The following is a 17,886-nucleotide window of genomic DNA, read 5'->3' on the forward strand; positions in this document are numbered from 1 at the left end:
ACGGCCCGAGACATTCGCGCTGCCGGGGCCGTTCTGGCGTAGGATTCAATGCGCTGTTCCGCTATGCGGCATGGCACCGCGAGTCTCCGGACTCAGTTTATTTTCGAGGGAAAAAAATTATCCGAAGAGGAAAAGCCAAAAGCCAAAAAATTAAAAATAAATGTTATCAAAAAAGAAAAAAGCGGGCAAAAAATAAAAAGGGTGCAACACGAGGACTTCCCAGGGGGTCACCCATCCTAGTACTACTCTCGCCCAAGCACGCTTAACTGCGGAGTTCTGATGGGATCCGGTGCATTAGTGCTGGTATGATCGCACCCATGATATGCCCTTCGAAACTCCCTTTTATGACAAAGCAGCAGACCTCTTCGGCCCGAGACATTCGCGCTGCCGGGGCCGTTCTGGCGTAGGATTCAACGTGCTGGTCCCGCTATGCGGCATGGCACCGCCAGTCTCCGGACCCAGTTTATTGTCGGGGGAAAAAAATTATCCGAAGAGGAAAAGCCAAAAGCCAAAAAATTAAAAATAAATATTATCAAAAAATAAAAAAGCGGGCAAAAAATAAAAAGGGTGCAACATGAGGACTTCCCAGGGGGTCACCCATCCTAGTACTACTCTCGCCCAAGCACGCTTAACTGCGGAGTTCTGATAGGATCCGGTGCATTAGTGCTGGTATGATCGCACCCAAGACATGCCCTTCGAAACTCCCTTTTATGACAAAGTAGCAGACCTCGACGGCCCGAGACATTCGCGCTGCCGGGGCCGTTCTGGCGTAGGATTCAACACGCTGTTCCGCTATGCGGCATGGCACCGCCAGTCTCCGGACTCAGTTTATTTTCGGGGGAAAAAAATTATCCGAAGAGGAAAAGCCAAAAGCCGAAAATAAAAAATAAATGTTATCAAAAAATAAAAAAGCGGGCAAAAAATAAAAGGGGTGCAACACGAGGACTTCCCAGGGGGTCACCCATCCTAGTACTACTCTCGCCCAAGCACGCTTAACTGCGGAGTTCTGATGGGATCCGGTGCATTAGTGCTGGTATGATCGCACCCATGACATGCCCTTCGAAACTCCCTTTTATGACAAAGCAGCAGACCTCGACGGCCCGAGACATTCGCGCTGCCGAGGCCGTTCTGGCGTAGGATTCAATGCGCTGTTCCGCTATGCGGCATGGCACCGCGAGTCTCCGGACTCAGTTTATTTTCGAGGGAAAAAAATTATCCGAAGAGGAAAAGTCAAAAGCCAAAAAATTAAAAATAAATGTTATCAAAAAAGAAAAAAGCGGGCAAAAAAAAAAAGGGGTGCAACACGAGGACTTCCCAGGGGGTCACCCATCCTAGTACTACTCTCGCCCAAGCACGCTTAACTGCGGAGTTCTGATGGGATCCGGTGCATTAGTGCTGGTATGATCGCACCCATGACATGCCCATCGAAACTCCCTTTTATGACAAAGCAGCAGACCTCGACGGCCCGAGACATTCGCGCCGCCGGGGCCGTTCTGGCGTAGGATTCAACGCGCTATTCCCGCTATGCGGCATGGCACCGCCAGTCTCCGGACTCAGTTTATTTTCGGGAAAAAAAAATTATCCGAAGAGGAAAAGCCAAAAGCCGAAAAATTAAAAATAAATATTATCAAAAAATAAAAAAGTGGAGAAAAAATAAAAAGGGTGCAACACGAGGACTTCCCAGGGGGTCACCCATCCTAGTACTACTCTCGCCCAAGCACGCTTAACTGCGGAGTTCTGATGGGATCCGGAGCATTAGTGCTGGTATGATCGCACCCATGACATGCCCTTCGAAACTCCCTTTTATGACAAAGCAGCAGACCTCGACGGCCCGAGACATTCGCGCTGCCGGGGCCGTTCTGGCGTAGGATTCAACGCGCTGTTCCGCTATGCGGCATGGCACCGCGAGTCTCCGGACTCAGTTAATTTTCGGGGGAAAAAAATTATCCGAAGAGGAAAAGCCAAAAGCCGAAAAATTAAAAATAAATATTATCAAAAAATAAAAAAGCGGGCAAAAAATAAAAGGGGTGCAACACGAGGACTTCCCAGGGGGTCACCCATCCTAGTACTACTCTCGCCCAAGCACGCTTAACTGCGGAGTTCTGATGGGATCCGGTGCATTAGTGCAGGTATGATCGCACCCATGACATGCCCATCGAAACACCCTTTTATGACAAAGCAGCAGACCTCGACGGCCCGAGACATTCGCGCTGCCGGGGCCGTTCTGGCGTAGGATTCAATGCGCTGTTCCGCTATGCGGCATGGCACCGCGAGTCTCCGGACTCAGTTTATTTTCGAGGGAAAAAAATTATCCGAAGAGGAAAAGCCAAAAGCCAAAAAATTAAAAATAAATGTTATCAAAAAAGAAAAAAGCGGGCAAAAAATAAAAGGGGTGCAACACGAGGACTTCGCAGGGGGTCACCCATCCTAGTACTACTCTCGCCCAAGCACGCTTAACTGCGGAGTTCTGATGGGATCCGGTGCATTAGTGCTGGTATGATCGCACCCATGATATGCCCTTCGAAACTCCCATTTATGACAAAGCAGCAGACCTCGACGGCCCGAGACATTCGCGCTGCCGGGGCCGTTCTGGCGTAGGATTCAACGTGCTGGTCCCGCTATGCGGCATGGCACCGCCAGTCTCCGGACCCAGTTTATTGTCGGGGGAAAAAAATTATCCGAAGAGGAAAAGCCAAAAGCCAAAAAATTAAAAATAAATATTATCAAAAAATAAAAAAGCGGGCAAAAAATAAAAAGGGTGCAACATGAGGACTTCCCAGGGGGTCACCCATCCTAGTACTACTCTCGCCCAAGCACGCTTAACTGCGGAGTTCTGATAGGATCCGGTGCATTAGTGCTGGTATGATCGCACCCAAGACATGCCCTTCGAAACTCCCTTTTATGACAAATTAGCAGACCTCGACGGCCCGAGACATTCGCGCTGCCGGGGCCGTTCTGGCGTAGGATTCAACACGCTGTTCCGCTATGCGGCATGGCACCGCCAGTCTCCGGACTCAGTTTATTTTCGGGGGAAAAAAATTATCCGAAGAGGAAAAGCCAAAAGCCGAAAAATAAAAAATAAATGTTATCAAAAAATAAAAAAGCGGGCAAAAAATAAAAGGGGTGCAACACGAGGACTTCCCAGGGGGTCACCCATCCTAGTACTACTCTCGCCCAAGCACGCTTAACTGCGGAGTTCTGATGGGATCCGGTGCATTAGTGCTGGTATGATCGCACCCATGACATGCCCTTCGAAACTCCCTTTTATGACAAAGCAGCAGACCTCGACGGCCCGAGACATTCGCGCTGCCGGGGCCGTTCTGGCGTAGGATTCAACGCGCTGTTCCGCTATGCGGCATGGCACCGCCAGTCTCCGGACTCAGTTTATTTTCGGGGGAAAAAAATTATCCGAAGAGGAAAAGCCAAAAGCCGAAAAATAAAAAATAAATGTTATCAAAAAATAAAAAAGCGGGCAAAAAATAAAAGGGGTGCAACACGAGGACTTCCCAGGGGGTCACCCATCCTAGTACTACTCTCGCCCAAGCACGCTTAACTGCGGAGTTCTGATGGGATCCGGTGCATTAGTGCTGGTATGATCGCACCCATGACATGCCCTTCGAAACTCCCTTTTATGACAAAGCAGCAGACCTCGACGGCCCGAGACATTCGCGCTGCCGAGGCCGTTCTGGCGTAGGATTCAATGCGCTGTTCCGCTATGCGGCATGGCACCGCGAGTCTCCGGACTCAGTTTATTTTCGAGGGAAAAAAATTATCCGAAGAGGAAAAGTCAAAAGCCAAAAAATTAAAAATAAATGTTATCAAAAAAGAAAAAAGCGGGCAAAAAAAAAAAGGGGTGCAACACGAGGACTTCCCAGGGGGTCACCCATCCTAGTACTACTCTCGCCCAAGCACGCTTAACTGCGGAGTTCTGATGGGATCCGGTGCATTAGTGCTGGTATGATCGCACCCATGATATGCCCTTCGAAACTCCCTTTTATGACAAAGCAGCAGACCTCGACGGCCCGAGACATTCGCGCTGCCGGGGCCGTTCTGGCGTAGGATTCAACGCGCTGGTCCCGCTATGCGGCATGGCACCGCCAGTCTCCGGACCCAGTTTATTGTCGGGGGAAAAAAATTATCCGAAGAGGAAAAGCCAAAAGCCGAAAAATTAAAAATAAATATTATCAAAAAATAAAAAAGTGGAGAAAAAAATAAAAAGGGTGCAACACGAGGACTTCCCAGGGGGTCACCCATCCTAGTACTACTCTCGCCCAAGCACGCTTAACTGCGGAGTTCTGATGAGATCCGGAGCATTAGTGCTGGTATGATCGCACCCATGACATGCCTTTCGAAACTCCCTTTTATGACAAAGCAGCAGACCTCGACGGCCCGAGACATTCGCGCTGCCGGGGCCGTTCTGGCGTAGGATTCAACGCGCTGTTCCGCTATGCGGCATGGCACCGCGAGTCTCCGGACTCAGTTTATTTTCGGGGGAAAAAAATTATCCGAAGAGGAAAAGCCAAAAGCCGAAAAATTAAAAATAAATATTATCAAAAAATAAAAAAGCGGGCAAAAAATAAAAGGGGTGCAACACGAGGACTTCCCATGGGGTCACCCATCCTAATACTACTCTCGCCCAAGCACGCTTAACTGCGGAGTTCTGATGGGATCCGGTGCATTAGTGCTGGTATGATCGCACCCATGACATGCCCATCGAAACACCCTTTTATGACAAAGCAGCAGACCTCGACGGCCCGAGACATTCGCGCTGCCGGGGCCGTTCTGGCGTAGGATTCAATGCGCTGTTCCGCTATGCGGCATGGCACCGCGAGTCTCCGGACTCAGTTTATTTTCGAGGGAAAAAAATTATCCGAAGAGGAAAAGCCAAAAGCCAAAAAATTAAAAATAAATGTTATCAAAAAAGAAAAAAGCGGGCAAAAAATAAAAAGGGTGCAACACGAGGACTTCCCAGGGGGTCACCCATCCTAGTACTACTCTCGCCCAAGCACGCTTAACTGCGGAGTTCTGATGGGATCCGGTGCATTAGTGCTGGTATGATCGCACCCATGATATGCCCTTCGAAACTCCCTTTTATGACAAAGCAGCAGACCTCTTCGGCCCGAGACATTCGCGCTGCCGGGGCCGTTCTGGCGTAGGATTCAACGTGCTGGTCCCGCTATGCGGCATGGCACCGCCAGTCTCCGGACCCAGTTTATTGTCGGGGGAAAAAAATTATCCGAAGAGGAAAAGCCAAAAGCCAAAAAATTAAAAATAAATATTATCAAAAAATAAAAAAGCGGGCAAAAAATAAAAAGGGTGCAACATGAGGACTTCCCAGGGGGTCACCCATCCTAGTACTACTCTCGCCCAAGCACGCTTAACTGCGGAGTTCTGATAGGATCCGGTGCATTAGTGCTGGTATGATCGCACCCAAGACATGCCCTTCGAAACTCCCTTTTATGACAAAGTAGCAGACCTCGACGGCCCGAGACATTCGCGCTGCCGGGGCCGTTCTGGCGTAGGATTCAACACGCTGTTCCGCTATGCGGCATGGCACCGCCAGTCTCCGGACTCAGTTTATTTTCGGGGGAAAAAAATTATCCGAAGAGGAAAAGCCAAAAGCCGAAAATAAAAAATAAATGTTATCAAAAAATAAAAAAGCGGGCAAAAAATAAAAGGGGTGCAACACGAGGACTTCCCAGGGGGTCACCCATCCTAGTACTACTCTCGCCCAAGCACGCTTAACTGCGGAGTTCTGATGGGATCCGGTGCATTAGTGCTGGTATGATCGCACCCATGACATGCCCTTCGAAACTCCCTTTTATGACAAAGCAGCAGACCTCGACGGCCCGAGACATTCGCGCTGCCGAGGCCGTTCTGGCGTAGGATTCAATGCGCTGTTCCGCTATGCGGCATGGCACCGCGAGTCTCCGGACTCAGTTTATTTTCGAGGGAAAAAAATTATCCGAAGAGGAAAAGTCAAAAGCCAAAAAATTAAAAATAAATGTTATCAAAAAAGAAAAAAGCGGGCAAAAAAAAAAAGGGGTGCAACACGAGGACTTCCCAGGGGGTCACCCATCCTAGTACTACTCTCGCCCAAGCACGCTTAACTGCGGAGTTCTGATGGGATCCGGTGCATTAGTGCTGGTATGATCGCACCCATGATATGCCCTTCGAAACTCCCTTTTATGACAAAGCAGCAGACCTCGACGGCCCGAGACATTCGCGCTGCCGGGGCCGTTCTGGCGTAGGATTCAACGCGCTGGTCCCGCTATGCGGCATGGCACCGCCAGTCTCCGGACCCAGTTTATTGTCGGGGGAAAAAAATTATCCGAAGAGGAAAAGCCAAAAGCCGAAAAATTAAAAATAAATATTATCAAAAAATAAAAAAGTGGAGAAAAAAATAAAAAGGGTGCAACACGAGGACTTCCCAGGGGGTCACCCATCCTAGTACTACTCTCGCCCAAGCACGCTTAACTGCGGAGTTCTGATGAGATCCGGAGCATTAGTGCTGGTATGATCGCACCCATGACATGCCTTTCGAAACTCCCTTTTATGACAAAGCAGCAGACCTCGACGGCCCGAGACATTCGCGCTGCCGGGGCCGTTCTGGCGTAGGATTCAACGCGCTGTTCCGCTATGCGGCATGGCACCGCGAGTCTCCGGACTCAGTTTATTTTCGGGGGAAAAAAATTATCCGAAGAGGAAAAGCCAAAAGCCGAAAAATTAAAAATAAATATTATCAAAAAATAAAAAAGCGGGCAAAAAATAAAAGGGGTGCAACACGAGGACTTCCCAGGGGGTCACCCATCCTAATACTACTCTCGCCCAAGCACGCTTAACTGCGGAGTTCTGATGGGATCCGGTGCATTAGTGCTGGTATGATCGCACCCATGACATGCCCATCGAAACACCCTTTTATGACAAAGCAGCAGACCTCGACGGCCCGAGACATTCGCGCTGCCGGGGCCGTTCTGGCGTAGGATTCAATGCGCTGTTCCGCTATGCGGCATGGCACCGCGAGTCTCCGGACTCAGTTTATTTTCGAGGGAAAAAAATTATCCGAAGAGGAAAAGCCAAAAGCCAAAAAATTAAAAATAAATGTTATCAAAAAAGAAAAAAGCGGGCAAAAAATAAAAAGGGTGCAACACGAGGACTTCCCAGGGGGTCACCCATCCTAGTACTACTCTCGCCCAAGCACGCTTAACTGCGGAGTTCTGATGGGATCCGGTGCATTAGTGCTGGTATGATCGCACCCATGATATGCCCTTCGAAACTCCCTTTTATGACAAAGCAGCAGACCTCTTCGGCCCGAGACATTCGCGCTGCCGGGGCCGTTCTGGCGTAGGATTCAACGTGCTGGTCCCGCTATGCGGCATGGCACCGCCAGTCTCCGGACCCAGTTTATTGTCGGGGGAAAAAAATTATCCGAAGAGGAAAAGCCAAAAGCCAAAAAATTAAAAATAAATATTATCAAAAAATAAAAAAGCGGGCAAAAAATAAAAAGGGTGCAACATGAGGACTTCCCAGGGTGTCACCCATCCTAGTACTACTCTCGCCCAAGCACGCTTAACTGCGGAGTTCTGATAGGATCCGGTGCATTAGTGCTGGTATGATCGCACCCAAGACATGCCCTTCGAAACTCCCTTTTATGACAAAGCAGCAGACCTCGACGGCCCGAGACATTCGCGCTGCCGGGGCCGTTCTGGCGTAGGATTCAACGCGCTGTTCCGCTATGCGGCATGGCACCGCCAGTCTCCGGACTCAGTTTATTTTCGGGGGAAAAAAATTATCCGAAGAGGAAAAGCCAAAAGCCGAAAATAAAAAATAAATGTTATCAAAAAATAAAAAAGCGGGCAAAAAATAAAAGGGGTGCAACACGAGGACTTCCCAGGGGGTCACCCATCCTAGTACTACTCTCGCCCAAGCACGCTTAACTGCGGAGTTCTGATGGGATCCGGTGCATTAGTGCTGGTATGATCGCACCCATGACATGCCCTTCGAAACTCCCTTTTATGACAAAGCAGCAGACCTCGACGGCCCGAGACATTCGCGCTGCCGAGGCCGTTCTGGCGTAGGATTCAATGCGCTGTTCCGCTATGCGGCATGGCACCGCGAGTCTCCGGACTCAGTTTATTTTCGAGGGAAAAAAATTATCCGAAGAGGAAAAGTCAAAAGCCAAAAAATTAAAAATAAATGTTATCAAAAAAGAAAAAAGCGGGCAAAAAAAAAAAGGGGTGCAACACGAGGACTTCCCAGGGGGTCACCCATCCTAGTACTACTCTCGCCCAAGCACGCTTAACTGCGGAGTTCTGATGGGATCCGGTGCATTAGTGCTGGTATGATCGCACCCATGATATGCCCTTCGAAACTCCCTTTTATGACAAAGCAGCAGACCTCGACGGCCCGAGACATTCGCGCTGCCGGGGCCGTTCTGGCGTAGGATTCAACGCGCTGGTCCCGCTATGCGGCATGGCACCGCCAGTCTCCGGACCCAGTTTATTGTCGGGGGAAAAAAATTATCCGAAGAGGAAAAGCCAAAAGCCGAAAAATTAAAAATAAATATTATCAAAAAATAAAAAAGTGGAGAAAAAAATAAAAAGGGTGCAACACGAGGACTTCCCAGGGGGTCACCCATCCTAGTACTACTCTCGCCCAAGCACGCTTAACTGCGGAGTTCTGATGAGATCCGGAGCATTAGTGCTGGTATGATCGCACCCATGACATGCCTTTCGAAACTCCCTTTTATGACAAAGCAGCAGACCTCGACGGCCCGAGACATTCGCGCTGCCGGCGCCGTTCTGGCGTAGGATTCAACGCGCTGTTCCGCTATGCGGCATGGCACCGCGAGTCTCCGGACTCAGTTTATTTTCGGGGGAAAAAAATTATCCGAAGAGGAAAAGCCAAAAGCCGAAAAATTAAAAATAAATATTATCAAAAAATAAAAAAGCGGGCAAAAAATAAAAGGGGTGCAACACGAGGACTTCCCAGGGGGTCACCCATCCTAATACTACTCTCGCCCAAGCACGCTTAACTGCGGAGTTCTGATGGGATCCGGTGCATTAGTGCTGGTATGATCGCACCCATGACATGCCCATCGAAACACCCTTTTATGACAAAGCAGCAGACCTCGACGGCCCGAGACATTCGCGCTGCCGGGGCCGTTCTGGCGTAGGATTCAATGCGCTGTTCCGCTATGCGGCATGGCACCGCGAGTCTCCGGACTCAGTTTATTTTCGAGGGAAAAAAATTATCCGAAGAGGAAAAGCCAAAAGCCAAAAAATTAAAAATAAATGTTATCAAAAAAGAAAAAAGCGGGCAAAAAATAAAAAGGGTGCAACACGAGGACTTCCCAGGGGGTCACCCATCCTAGTACTACTCTCGCCCAAGCACGCTTAACTGCGGAGTTCTGATGGGATCCGGTGCATTAGTGCTGGTATGATCGCACCCATGATATGCCCTTCGAAACTCCCTTTTATGACAAAGCAGCAGACCTCTTCGGCCCGAGACATTCGCGCTGCCGGGGCCGTTCTGGCGTAGGATTCAACGTGCTGGTCCCGCTATGCGGCATGGCACCGCCAGTCTCCGGACCCAGTTTATTGTCGGGGGAAAAAAATTATCCGAAGAGGAAAAGCCAAAAGCCAAAAAATTAAAAATAAATATTATCAAAAAATAAAAAAGCGGGCAAAAAATAAAAAGGGTGCAACATGAGGACTTCCCAGGGGGTCACCCATCCTAGTACTACTCTCGCCCAAGCACGCTTAACTGCGGAGTTCTGATAGGATCCGGTGCATTAGTGCTGGTATGATCGCACCCAAGACATGCCCTTCGAAACTCCCTTTTATGACAAAGTAGCAGACCTCGACGGCCCGAGACATTCGCGCTGCCGGGGCCGTTCTGGCGTAGGATTCAACACGCTGTTCCGCTATGCGGCATGGCACCGCCAGTCTCCGGACTCAGTTTATTTTCGGGGGAAAAAAATTATCCGAAGAGGAAAAGCCAAAAGCCGAAAATAAAAAATAAATGTTATCAAAAAATAAAAAAGCGGGCAAAAAATAAAAGGGGTGCAACACGAGGACTTCCCAGGGGGTCACCCATCCTAGTACTACTCTCGCCCAAGCACGCTTAACTGCGGAGTTCTGATGGGATCCGGTGCATTAGTGCTGGTATGATCGCACCCATGACATGCCCTTCGAAACTCCCTTTTATGACAAAGCAGCAGACCTCGACGGCCCGAGACATTCGCGCTGCCGAGGCCGTTCTGGCGTAGGATTCAATGCGCTGTTCCGCTATGCGGCATGGCACCGCGAGTCTCCGGACTCAGTTTATTTTCGAGGGAAAAAAATTATCCGAAGAGGAAAAGTCAAAAGCCAAAAAATTAAAAATAAATGTTATCAAAAAAGAAAAAAGCGGGCAAAAAAAAAAGGGGTGCAACACGAGGACTTCCCAGGGGGTCACCCATCCTAGTACTACTCTCGCCCAAGCACGCTTAACTGCGGAGTTCTGATGGGATCCGGTGCATTAGTGCTGGTATGATCGCACCCATGATATGCCCTTCGAAACTCCCTTTTATGACAAAGCAGCAGACCTCGACGGCCCGAGACATTCGCGCTGCCGGGGCCGTTCTGGCGTAGGATTCAACGCGCTGGTCCCGCTATGCGGCATGGCACCGCCAGTCTCCGGACCCAGTTTATTGTCGGGGGAAAAAAATTATCCGAAGAGGAAAAGCCAAAAGCCGAAAAATTAAAAATAAATATTATCAAAAAATAAAAAAGTGGAGAAAAAAATAAAAAGGGTGCAACACGAGGACTTCCCAGGGGGTCACCCATCCTAGTACTACTCTCGCCCAAGCACGCTTAACTGCGGAGTTCTGATGAGATCCGGAGCATTAGTGCTGGTATGATCGCACCCATGACATGCCTTTCGAAACTCCCTTTTATGACAAAGCAGCAGACCTCGACGGCCCGAGACATTCGCGCTGCCGGGGCCGTTCTGGCGTAGGATTCAACGCGCTGTTCCGCTATGCGGCATGGCACCGCGAGTCTCCGGACTCAGTTTATTTTCGGGGGAAAAAAATTATCCGAAGAGGAAAAGCCAAAAGCCGAAAAATTAAAAATAAATATTATCAAAAAATAAAAAAGCGGGCAAAAAATAAAAGGGGTGCAACACGAGGACTTCCCAGGGGGTCACCCATCCTAATACTACTCTCGCCCAAGCACGCTTAACTGCGGAGTTCTGATGGGATCCGGTGCATTAGTGCTGGTATGATCGCACCCATGACATGCCCATCGAAACACCCTTTTATGACAAAGCAGCAGACCTCGACGGCCCGAGACATTCGCGCTGCCGGGGCCGTTCTGGCGTAGGATTCAATGCGCTGTTCCGCTATGCGGCATGGCACCGCGAGTCTCCGGACTCAGTTTATTTTCGAGGGAAAAAAATTATCCGAAGAGGAAAAGCCAAAAGCCAAAAAATTAAAAATAAATGTTATCAAAAAAGAAAAAAGCGGGCAAAAAATAAAAAGGGTGCAACACGAGGACTTCCCAGGGGGTCACCCATCCTAGTACTACTCTCGCCCAAGCACGCTTAACTGCGGAGTTCTGATGGGATCCGGTGCATTAGTGCTGGTATGATCGCACCCATGATATGCCCTTCGAAACTCCCTTTTATGACAAAGCAGCAGACCTCTTCGGCCCGAGACATTCGCGCTGCCGGGGCCGTTCTGGCGTAGGATTCAACGTGCTGGTCCCGCTATGCGGCATGGCACCGCCAGTCTCCGGACCCAGTTTATTGTCGGGGGAAAAAAATTATCCGAAGAGGAAAAGCCAAAAGCCAAAAAATTAAAAATAAATATTATCAAAAAATAAAAAAGCGGGCAAAAAATAAAAAGGGTGCAACATGAGGACTTCCCTGGGGGTCACCCATCCTAGTACTACTCTCGCCCAAGCACGCTTAACTGCGGAGTTCTGATAGGATCCGGTGCATTAGTGCTGGTATGATCGCACCCAAGACATGCCCTTCGAAACTCCCTTTTATGACAAAGTAGCAGACCTCGACGGCCCGAGACATTCGCGCTGCCGGGGCCGTTCTGGCGTAGGATTCAACACGCTGTTCCGCTATGCGGCATGGCACCGCCAGTCTCCGGACTCAGTTTATTTTCGGGGGAAAAAAATTATCCGAAGAGGAAAAGCCAAAAGCCGAAAAATAAAAAATAAATGTTATCAAAAAATAAAAAAGCGGGCAAAAAATAAAAGGGGTGCAACACGAGGACTTCCCAGGGGGTCACCCATCCTAGTACTACTCTCGCCCAAGCACGCTTAACTGCGGAGTTCTGATGGGATCCGGTGCATTAGTGCTGGTATGATCGCACCCATGACATGCCCTTCGAAACTCCCTTTTATGACAAAGCAGCAGACCTCGACGGCCCGAGACATTCGCGCTGCCGAGGCCGTTCTGGCGTAGGATTCAATGCGCTGTTCCGCTATGCGGCATGGCACCGCGAGTCTTCGGACTCAGTTTATTTTCGAGGGAAAAAAATTATCCGAAGAGGAAAAGTCAAAAGCCAAAAAATTAAAAATAAATGTTATCAAAAAAGAAAAAAGCGGGCAAAAAAAAAAGGGGTGCAACACGAGGACTTCCCAGGGGGTCACCCATCCTAGTACTACTCTCGCCCAAGCACGCTTAACTGCGGAGTTCTGATGGGATCCGGTGCATTAGTGCTGGTATGATCGCACCCATGATATGCCCTTCGAAACTCCCTTTTATGACAAAGCAGCAGACCTCGACGGCCCGAGACATTCGCGCTGCCGGGGCCGTTCTGGCGTAGGATTCAACGCGCTGGTCCCGCTATGCGGCATGGCACCGCCAGTCTCCGGACCCAGTTTATTGTCGGGGGAAAAAAATTATCCGAAGAGGAAAAGCCAAAAGCCAAAAAATTAAAAATAAATATTATCAAAAAATAAAAAAGCGGGCAAAAAATAAAAAGGGTGCAACATGAGGACTTCCCAGGGGGTCACCCATCCTAGTACTACTCTCGCCCAAGCACGCTTAACTGCGGAGTTCTGATAGGATCCGGTGCATTAGTGCTGGTATGATCGCACCCAAGACATGCCCTTCGAAACTCCCTTTTATGACAAAGTAGCAGACCTCGACGGCCCGAGACATTCGCGCTGCCGGGGCCGTTCTGGCGTAGGATTCAACACGCTGTTCCGCTATGCGGCATGGCACCGCCAGTCTCCGGACTCAGTTTATTTTCGAGGGAAAAAAATTATCCGAAGAGGAAAAGCCAAAAGCCGAAAAATAAAAAATAAATGTTATCAAAAAATAAAAAAGCGGGCAAAAAATAAAAGGGGTGCAACACGAGGACTTTCCAGGGGGTCACCCATCCAAGTACTACTCTCGCCCAAGCACGCTTAACTGCGGAGTTCTGATGGGATCCGGTGCATTAGTGCTGGTATGATCGCACCCATGACATGCCCTTCGAAACTCCCTTTTATGACAAAGCAGCAGACCTCGACGGCCCGAGACATTCGCGCTGCCGAGGCCGTTCTGGCGTAGGATTCAATGCGCTGTTCCGCTATGCGGCATGGCACCGCGAGTCTCCGGACTCAGTTTATTTTCGAGGGAAAAAAATTATCCGAAGAGGAAAAGCCAAAAGCCAAAAAATTAAAAATAAATATTATCAAAAAATAAAAAAGCGGGCAAAAAATAAAAAGGGTGCAACATGAGGACTTCCCAGGGGGTCACCCATCCTAGTACTACTCTCGCCCAAGCACGCTTAACTGCGGAGTTCTGATAGGATCCGGTGCATTAGTGCTGGTATGATCGCACCCAAGACATGCCCTTCGAAACTCCCTTTTATGACAAAGTAGCAGACCTCGACGGCCCGAGACATTCGCGCTGCCGGGGCCGTTCTGGCGTAGGATTCAACACGCTGTTCCGCTATGCGGCATGGCACCGCCAGTCTCCGGACTCAGTTTATTTTCGGGGGAAAAAAATTATCCGAAGAGGAAAAGCCAAAAGCCGAAAAATAAAAAATAAATGTTATCAAAAAATAAAAAAGCGGGCAAAAAATAAAAGGGGTGCAACACGAGGACTTCCCAGGGGTCACCCATCCTAGTACTACTCTCGCCCAAGCACGCTTAACTGCGGAGTTCTGATGGGATCCGGTGCATTAGTGCTGGTATGATCGCACCCATGACATGCCCTTCGAAACTCCCTTTTATGACAAAGCAGCAGACCTCGACGGCCCGAGACATTCGCGCTGCCGGGGCCGTTCTGGCGTAGGATTCAACGCGCTGTTCCGCTATGCGGCATGGCACCGCCAGTCTCCGGACTCAGTTTATTTTCGGGGGAAAAAAATTATCCGAAGAGGAAAAGCCAAAAGCCGAAAAATAAAAAATAAATGTTATCAAAAAATAAAAAAGCGAGCAAAAAATAAAAGGGGTGCAACACGAGGACTTCCCAGGGGGTCACCCATCCTAGTACTACTCTCGCCCAAGCACGCTTAACTGCGGAGTTCTGATGGGATCCGGTGCATTAGTGTTGGTATGATCGCACCCATGACATGCCCTTCGAAACTCCCTTTTATGACAAAGCAGCAGACCTCGACGGCCCGAGACATTCGCGCTGCCGGGGCCGTTCTGGCGTAGGATTCAACGCGCTGTTCCGCTATGCGGCATGGCACCGCCAGTCTCCGGACTCAGTTTATTTTCGGGGGGAAAAATTATCCGAAGAGGAAAAGCCAAAAGCCAAAAAATTAAAAATAAATATTATCAAAAAATAAAAAAGCGGACAAAAAATAAAAAGGGTGCAACACGAGGACTTCCCAGGGGGTCACCCATCCTAGTACTTCTCTCGCCCAAGCACGCCTAACTGCGGAGTTATGATGGGATCCGGTGCATTAGTGCTGGTATGATCGCACCCATGACATGCCCTTCGAAACTCCCTTTTATGACAAAGCAGCAGACCGCGACGGCCCGAGACATTCGCGCTGCCGGGGCCGTTCTGGCGTAGGATTCAACGCGCTGTTCCGCTATGCGGCATGGCACCGCGAGTCTCCGGACTCAGTTTATTTTCGGGGGAAAAAAATTATCCAAAGAGGAAAAGCCAAAAGCCGAAAAATTAAAAATAAATATTATCAAAAAATAAAAAAGCGGGCAAAAAATAAAAGGGGTGCAACACGAGGACTTCCCAGGGGGTCACCCATCCTAGTACTACTCTCGCCCAAGCACGCTTAACTGCGGAGTTCTGATGGGATCCGGTGCATTAGTGCTGGTATGATCGCACCCATGACATGCCCATCGAAACTCCCTTTTATGACAAAGCAGCAGACCTCGACGGCCCGAGACATTCGCGCCGCCGGGGCCGTTCTGGCGTAGGATTCAACGCGCTATTCCCGCTATGCGGCATGGCACCGCCAGTCTCCGGACTCAGTTTATTTTCGGGAAAAAAAAATTATCCGAAGAGGAAAAGCCAAAAGCCGAAAAATTAAAAATAAATATTATCAAAAAATAAAAAAGTGGAGAAAAAATAAAAAGGGTGCAACACGAGGACTTCCCAGGGGGTCACCCATCCTAGTACTACTCTCGCCCAAGCACGCTTAACTGCGGAGTTCTGATGGGATCCGGAGCATTAGTGCTGGTATGATCGCACCCATGACATGCCCTTCGAAACTCCCTTTTATGACAAAGCAGCAGACCTCGACGGCCCGAGACATTCGCGCTGCCGGGGCCGTTCTGGCGTAGGATTCAACGCGCTGTTCCGCTATGCGGCATGGCACCGCGAGTCTCCGGACTCAGTTAATTTTCGGGGGAAAAAAATTATCCGAAGAGGAAAAGCCAAAAGCCGAAAAATTAAAAATAAATATTATCAAAAAATAAAAAAGCGGGCAAAAAATAAAAGGGGTGCAACACGAGGACTTCCCAGGGGGTCACCCATCCTAGTACTACTCTCGCCCAAGCACGCTTAACTGCGGAGTTCTGATGGGATCCGGTGCATTAGTGCAGGTATGATCGCACCCATGACATGCCCATCGAAACACCCTTTTATGACAAAGCAGCAGACCTCGACGGCCCGAGACATTCGCGCTGCCGGGGCCGTTCTGGCGTAGGATTCAATGCGCTGTTCCGCTATGCGGCATGGCACCGCGAGTCTCCGGACTCAGTTTATTTTCGAGGGAAAAAAATTATCCGAAGAGGAAAAGCCAAAAGCCAAAAAATTAAAAATAAATGTTATCAAAAAAGAAAAAAGCGGGCAAAAAATAAAAGGGGTGCAACACGAGGACTTCCCAGGGGGTCACCCATCCTAGTACTACTCTCGCCCAAGCACGCTTAACTGCGGAGTTCTGATGGGATCCGGTGCATTAGTGCTGGTATGATCGCACCCATGATATGCCCTTCGAAACTCCCATTTATGACAAAGCAGCAGACCTCGACGGCCCGAGACATTCGCGCTGCCGGGGCCGTTCTGGCGTAGGATTCAACGTGCTGGTCCCGCTATGCGGCATGGCACCGCCAGTCTCCGGACCCAGTTTATTGTCGGGGGAAAAAAATTATCCGAAGAGGAAAAGCCAAAAGCCAAAAAATTAAAAATAAATATTATCAAAAAATAAAAAAGCGGGCAAAAAATAAAAAGGGTGCAACATGAGGACTTCCCAGGGGGTCACCCATCCTAGTACTACTCTCGCCCAAGCACGCTTAACTGCGGAGTTCTGATAGGATCCGGTGCATTAGTGCTGGTATGATCGCACCCAAGACATGCCCTTCGAAACTCCCTTTTATGACAAATTAGCAGACCTCGACGGCCCGAGACATTCGCGCTGCCGGGGCCGTTCTGGCGTAGGATTCAACACGCTGTTCCGCTATGCGGCATGGCACCGCCAGTCTCCGGACTCAGTTTATTTTCGGGGGAAAAAAATTATCCGAAGAGGAAAAGCCAAAAGCCGAAAAATAAAAAATAAATGTTATCAAAAAATAAAAAAGCGGGCAAAAAATAAAAGGGGTGCAACACGAGGACTTCCCAGGGGGTCACCCATCCTAGTACTACTCTCGCCCAAGCACGCTTAACTGCGGAGTTCTGATGGGATCCGGTGCATTAGTGCTGGTATGATCGCACCCATGACATGCCCTTCGAAACTCCCTTTTATGACAAAGCAGCAGACCTCGACGGCCCGAGACATTCGCGCTGCCGGGGCCGTTCTGGCGTAGGATTCAACGCGCTGTTCCGCTATGCGGCATGGCACCGCCAGTCTCCGGACTCAGTTTATTTTCGGGGGAAAAAAATTATCCGAAGAGGAAAAGCCAAAAGCCGAAAAATAAAAAATAAATGTTATCAAAAAATAAAAAAGCGGGCAAAAAATAAAAGGGGTGCAACACGAGGACTTCCCAGGGGGTCACCCATCCTAGTACTACTCTCGCCCAAGCACGCTTAACTGCGGAGTTCTGATGGGATCCGGTGCATTAGTGCTGGTATGATCGCACCCATGACATGCCCTTCGAAACTCCCTTTTATGACAAAGCAGCAGACCTCGACGGCCCGAGACATTCGCGCTGCCGGGGCCGTTCTGGCGTAGGATTCAACGCGCTGTTCCGCTATGCGGCACGGCACCGCCAGTCTCCGGACTCAGTTTATTTTCGGGGGGAAAAAATTATCCGAAGAGGAAAAGCCAAAAGCCAAAAAATTAAAAATAAATATTATCAAAAAATAAAAAAGCGGGCAAAAAATAAAAAGGGTGCAACACGAGGACTTCCCAGGGGGTCACCCATCCTAGTACTTCTCTCGCCCAAGCACGCCTAACTGCGGAGTTATGATGGGATCCGGTGCATTAGTGCTGGTATGATCGCACCCATGACATGCCCTTCGAAACTCCCTTTTATGACAAAGCAG

General features: G+C 49.3%; 46 non-coding genes and 3 pseudogenes across 46 annotated transcripts; all 49 read right to left on the reverse strand.

Moving 5' to 3' along the window:
- Positions 1 to 198: 198 nt before the first annotated feature.
- Positions 199 to 317, reverse strand: LOC149762438 (5S ribosomal RNA). The gene has a single exon (XR_016412188.1). It is a non-coding gene; the product is annotated as a 5S ribosomal RNA (ribosomal RNA).
- A 247-nt stretch (positions 318 to 564) lies between these two features.
- Positions 565 to 683, reverse strand: LOC149762439 (5S ribosomal RNA). The gene has a single exon (XR_016407401.1). It is a non-coding gene; the product is annotated as a 5S ribosomal RNA (ribosomal RNA).
- Positions 684 to 928: 245 nt separating this feature from the next.
- Positions 929 to 1,047, reverse strand: LOC149762440 (5S ribosomal RNA). Its single transcript, XR_016410315.1, has one exon. It is a non-coding gene; the product is annotated as a 5S ribosomal RNA (ribosomal RNA).
- Positions 1,048 to 1,293: 246 nt separating this feature from the next.
- On the reverse strand, positions 1,294 to 1,412 carry LOC149762441 (5S ribosomal RNA). The gene has a single exon (XR_016410316.1). It is a non-coding gene; the product is annotated as a 5S ribosomal RNA (ribosomal RNA).
- Positions 1,413 to 1,659: 247 nt separating this feature from the next.
- LOC149762442 (5S ribosomal RNA) lies at positions 1,660 to 1,778 on the reverse strand. The gene has a single exon (XR_016401347.1). It is a non-coding gene; the product is annotated as a 5S ribosomal RNA (ribosomal RNA).
- Positions 1,779 to 2,024: 246 nt separating this feature from the next.
- Positions 2,025 to 2,143, reverse strand: LOC149762443 (5S ribosomal RNA). Its single transcript, XR_016412926.1, has one exon. It is a non-coding gene; the product is annotated as a 5S ribosomal RNA (ribosomal RNA).
- Positions 2,144 to 2,389: 246 nt separating this feature from the next.
- Positions 2,390 to 2,508, reverse strand: LOC149762444 (5S ribosomal RNA). Its single transcript, XR_016400916.1, has one exon. It is a non-coding gene; the product is annotated as a 5S ribosomal RNA (ribosomal RNA).
- Positions 2,509 to 2,755: 247 nt separating this feature from the next.
- LOC149762445 (5S ribosomal RNA) lies at positions 2,756 to 2,874 on the reverse strand. Its single transcript, XR_016407402.1, has one exon. It is a non-coding gene; the product is annotated as a 5S ribosomal RNA (ribosomal RNA).
- A 246-nt stretch (positions 2,875 to 3,120) lies between these two features.
- Positions 3,121 to 3,239, reverse strand: LOC149762446 (5S ribosomal RNA). The gene has a single exon (XR_016410317.1). It is a non-coding gene; the product is annotated as a 5S ribosomal RNA (ribosomal RNA).
- Positions 3,240 to 3,485: 246 nt separating this feature from the next.
- On the reverse strand, positions 3,486 to 3,604 carry LOC149762447 (5S ribosomal RNA). The gene has a single exon (XR_016410318.1). It is a non-coding gene; the product is annotated as a 5S ribosomal RNA (ribosomal RNA).
- Positions 3,605 to 3,850: 246 nt separating this feature from the next.
- LOC149762448 (5S ribosomal RNA) lies at positions 3,851 to 3,969 on the reverse strand. Its single transcript, XR_016410319.1, has one exon. It is a non-coding gene; the product is annotated as a 5S ribosomal RNA (ribosomal RNA).
- Positions 3,970 to 4,217: 248 nt separating this feature from the next.
- LOC149762449 (5S ribosomal RNA) lies at positions 4,218 to 4,336 on the reverse strand. The gene has a single exon (XR_016403349.1). It is a non-coding gene; the product is annotated as a 5S ribosomal RNA (ribosomal RNA).
- Positions 4,337 to 4,582: 246 nt separating this feature from the next.
- LOC149762450 (5S ribosomal RNA) lies at positions 4,583 to 4,701 on the reverse strand. Its single transcript, XR_016401908.1, has one exon. It is a non-coding gene; the product is annotated as a 5S ribosomal RNA (ribosomal RNA).
- Positions 4,702 to 4,947: 246 nt separating this feature from the next.
- Positions 4,948 to 5,066, reverse strand: LOC149762451 (5S ribosomal RNA). Its single transcript, XR_016412189.1, has one exon. It is a non-coding gene; the product is annotated as a 5S ribosomal RNA (ribosomal RNA).
- Positions 5,067 to 5,313: 247 nt separating this feature from the next.
- LOC149762452 (5S ribosomal RNA) lies at positions 5,314 to 5,432 on the reverse strand. Its single transcript, XR_016407403.1, has one exon. It is a non-coding gene; the product is annotated as a 5S ribosomal RNA (ribosomal RNA).
- Positions 5,433 to 5,677: 245 nt separating this feature from the next.
- LOC149762453 (5S ribosomal RNA) lies at positions 5,678 to 5,796 on the reverse strand. Its single transcript, XR_016410320.1, has one exon. It is a non-coding gene; the product is annotated as a 5S ribosomal RNA (ribosomal RNA).
- Positions 5,797 to 6,042: 246 nt separating this feature from the next.
- Positions 6,043 to 6,161, reverse strand: LOC149762454 (5S ribosomal RNA). Its single transcript, XR_016410321.1, has one exon. It is a non-coding gene; the product is annotated as a 5S ribosomal RNA (ribosomal RNA).
- A 248-nt stretch (positions 6,162 to 6,409) lies between these two features.
- Positions 6,410 to 6,528, reverse strand: LOC149762455 (5S ribosomal RNA). The gene has a single exon (XR_016403350.1). It is a non-coding gene; the product is annotated as a 5S ribosomal RNA (ribosomal RNA).
- A 246-nt stretch (positions 6,529 to 6,774) lies between these two features.
- On the reverse strand, positions 6,775 to 6,893 carry LOC149762456 (5S ribosomal RNA). The gene has a single exon (XR_016401539.1). It is a non-coding gene; the product is annotated as a 5S ribosomal RNA (ribosomal RNA).
- A 246-nt stretch (positions 6,894 to 7,139) lies between these two features.
- On the reverse strand, positions 7,140 to 7,258 carry LOC149762457 (5S ribosomal RNA). Its single transcript, XR_016412190.1, has one exon. It is a non-coding gene; the product is annotated as a 5S ribosomal RNA (ribosomal RNA).
- A 247-nt stretch (positions 7,259 to 7,505) lies between these two features.
- LOC149762458 (5S ribosomal RNA) lies at positions 7,506 to 7,624 on the reverse strand (annotated as a pseudogene).
- A 245-nt stretch (positions 7,625 to 7,869) lies between these two features.
- On the reverse strand, positions 7,870 to 7,988 carry LOC149762459 (5S ribosomal RNA). The gene has a single exon (XR_016410323.1). It is a non-coding gene; the product is annotated as a 5S ribosomal RNA (ribosomal RNA).
- Positions 7,989 to 8,234: 246 nt separating this feature from the next.
- LOC149762460 (5S ribosomal RNA) lies at positions 8,235 to 8,353 on the reverse strand. Its single transcript, XR_016410324.1, has one exon. It is a non-coding gene; the product is annotated as a 5S ribosomal RNA (ribosomal RNA).
- A 248-nt stretch (positions 8,354 to 8,601) lies between these two features.
- On the reverse strand, positions 8,602 to 8,720 carry LOC149762461 (5S ribosomal RNA). The gene has a single exon (XR_016403351.1). It is a non-coding gene; the product is annotated as a 5S ribosomal RNA (ribosomal RNA).
- A 246-nt stretch (positions 8,721 to 8,966) lies between these two features.
- LOC149762462 (5S ribosomal RNA) lies at positions 8,967 to 9,085 on the reverse strand. Its single transcript, XR_016401540.1, has one exon. It is a non-coding gene; the product is annotated as a 5S ribosomal RNA (ribosomal RNA).
- Positions 9,086 to 9,331: 246 nt separating this feature from the next.
- On the reverse strand, positions 9,332 to 9,450 carry LOC149762463 (5S ribosomal RNA). The gene has a single exon (XR_016412191.1). It is a non-coding gene; the product is annotated as a 5S ribosomal RNA (ribosomal RNA).
- A 247-nt stretch (positions 9,451 to 9,697) lies between these two features.
- LOC149762464 (5S ribosomal RNA) lies at positions 9,698 to 9,816 on the reverse strand. The gene has a single exon (XR_016407404.1). It is a non-coding gene; the product is annotated as a 5S ribosomal RNA (ribosomal RNA).
- Positions 9,817 to 10,061: 245 nt separating this feature from the next.
- On the reverse strand, positions 10,062 to 10,180 carry LOC149762465 (5S ribosomal RNA). The gene has a single exon (XR_016410325.1). It is a non-coding gene; the product is annotated as a 5S ribosomal RNA (ribosomal RNA).
- A 245-nt stretch (positions 10,181 to 10,425) lies between these two features.
- Positions 10,426 to 10,544, reverse strand: LOC149762466 (5S ribosomal RNA). Its single transcript, XR_016410326.1, has one exon. It is a non-coding gene; the product is annotated as a 5S ribosomal RNA (ribosomal RNA).
- Positions 10,545 to 10,792: 248 nt separating this feature from the next.
- LOC149762467 (5S ribosomal RNA) lies at positions 10,793 to 10,911 on the reverse strand. The gene has a single exon (XR_016403352.1). It is a non-coding gene; the product is annotated as a 5S ribosomal RNA (ribosomal RNA).
- A 246-nt stretch (positions 10,912 to 11,157) lies between these two features.
- Positions 11,158 to 11,276, reverse strand: LOC149762468 (5S ribosomal RNA). Its single transcript, XR_016401542.1, has one exon. It is a non-coding gene; the product is annotated as a 5S ribosomal RNA (ribosomal RNA).
- A 246-nt stretch (positions 11,277 to 11,522) lies between these two features.
- LOC149762469 (5S ribosomal RNA) lies at positions 11,523 to 11,641 on the reverse strand. The gene has a single exon (XR_016412192.1). It is a non-coding gene; the product is annotated as a 5S ribosomal RNA (ribosomal RNA).
- Positions 11,642 to 11,888: 247 nt separating this feature from the next.
- Positions 11,889 to 12,007, reverse strand: LOC149762470 (5S ribosomal RNA). Its single transcript, XR_016408163.1, has one exon. It is a non-coding gene; the product is annotated as a 5S ribosomal RNA (ribosomal RNA).
- A 246-nt stretch (positions 12,008 to 12,253) lies between these two features.
- On the reverse strand, positions 12,254 to 12,372 carry LOC149762471 (5S ribosomal RNA). Its single transcript, XR_016410327.1, has one exon. It is a non-coding gene; the product is annotated as a 5S ribosomal RNA (ribosomal RNA).
- A 245-nt stretch (positions 12,373 to 12,617) lies between these two features.
- On the reverse strand, positions 12,618 to 12,736 carry LOC149762472 (5S ribosomal RNA). The gene has a single exon (XR_016410328.1). It is a non-coding gene; the product is annotated as a 5S ribosomal RNA (ribosomal RNA).
- A 247-nt stretch (positions 12,737 to 12,983) lies between these two features.
- On the reverse strand, positions 12,984 to 13,102 carry LOC149762473 (5S ribosomal RNA). The gene has a single exon (XR_016407405.1). It is a non-coding gene; the product is annotated as a 5S ribosomal RNA (ribosomal RNA).
- A 246-nt stretch (positions 13,103 to 13,348) lies between these two features.
- Positions 13,349 to 13,467, reverse strand: LOC149762474 (5S ribosomal RNA). The gene has a single exon (XR_016403252.1). It is a non-coding gene; the product is annotated as a 5S ribosomal RNA (ribosomal RNA).
- Positions 13,468 to 13,713: 246 nt separating this feature from the next.
- Positions 13,714 to 13,832, reverse strand: LOC149762475 (5S ribosomal RNA). The gene has a single exon (XR_016407407.1). It is a non-coding gene; the product is annotated as a 5S ribosomal RNA (ribosomal RNA).
- A 246-nt stretch (positions 13,833 to 14,078) lies between these two features.
- LOC149762476 (5S ribosomal RNA) lies at positions 14,079 to 14,196 on the reverse strand. The gene has a single exon (XR_016403647.1). It is a non-coding gene; the product is annotated as a 5S ribosomal RNA (ribosomal RNA).
- A 246-nt stretch (positions 14,197 to 14,442) lies between these two features.
- LOC149762477 (5S ribosomal RNA) lies at positions 14,443 to 14,561 on the reverse strand. The gene has a single exon (XR_016402776.1). It is a non-coding gene; the product is annotated as a 5S ribosomal RNA (ribosomal RNA).
- A 245-nt stretch (positions 14,562 to 14,806) lies between these two features.
- On the reverse strand, positions 14,807 to 14,925 carry LOC149762478 (5S ribosomal RNA; annotated as a pseudogene).
- A 246-nt stretch (positions 14,926 to 15,171) lies between these two features.
- Positions 15,172 to 15,290, reverse strand: LOC149762479 (5S ribosomal RNA). Its single transcript, XR_016410329.1, has one exon. It is a non-coding gene; the product is annotated as a 5S ribosomal RNA (ribosomal RNA).
- A 247-nt stretch (positions 15,291 to 15,537) lies between these two features.
- On the reverse strand, positions 15,538 to 15,656 carry LOC149762480 (5S ribosomal RNA). The gene has a single exon (XR_016401348.1). It is a non-coding gene; the product is annotated as a 5S ribosomal RNA (ribosomal RNA).
- Positions 15,657 to 15,902: 246 nt separating this feature from the next.
- On the reverse strand, positions 15,903 to 16,021 carry LOC149762481 (5S ribosomal RNA). Its single transcript, XR_016412927.1, has one exon. It is a non-coding gene; the product is annotated as a 5S ribosomal RNA (ribosomal RNA).
- A 246-nt stretch (positions 16,022 to 16,267) lies between these two features.
- On the reverse strand, positions 16,268 to 16,386 carry LOC149762482 (5S ribosomal RNA). The gene has a single exon (XR_016410330.1). It is a non-coding gene; the product is annotated as a 5S ribosomal RNA (ribosomal RNA).
- Positions 16,387 to 16,633: 247 nt separating this feature from the next.
- Positions 16,634 to 16,752, reverse strand: LOC149762483 (5S ribosomal RNA). The gene has a single exon (XR_016407408.1). It is a non-coding gene; the product is annotated as a 5S ribosomal RNA (ribosomal RNA).
- A 246-nt stretch (positions 16,753 to 16,998) lies between these two features.
- LOC149762484 (5S ribosomal RNA) lies at positions 16,999 to 17,117 on the reverse strand. Its single transcript, XR_016410331.1, has one exon. It is a non-coding gene; the product is annotated as a 5S ribosomal RNA (ribosomal RNA).
- A 246-nt stretch (positions 17,118 to 17,363) lies between these two features.
- On the reverse strand, positions 17,364 to 17,482 carry LOC149762485 (5S ribosomal RNA). The gene has a single exon (XR_016410332.1). It is a non-coding gene; the product is annotated as a 5S ribosomal RNA (ribosomal RNA).
- A 246-nt stretch (positions 17,483 to 17,728) lies between these two features.
- LOC149762486 (5S ribosomal RNA) lies at positions 17,729 to 17,847 on the reverse strand (annotated as a pseudogene).
- Positions 17,848 to 17,886: the final 39 nt, after the last annotated feature.

This window comes from Phoenix dactylifera, chromosome 4 (assembly GCF_051530095.1).
Source record: "Phoenix dactylifera cultivar Ajwa chromosome 4, Ajwa_hap1_PhDact_Kaust_v1.1, whole genome shotgun sequence".
NCBI lineage: Eukaryota > Viridiplantae > Streptophyta > Magnoliopsida > Arecales > Arecaceae > Phoenix > Phoenix dactylifera.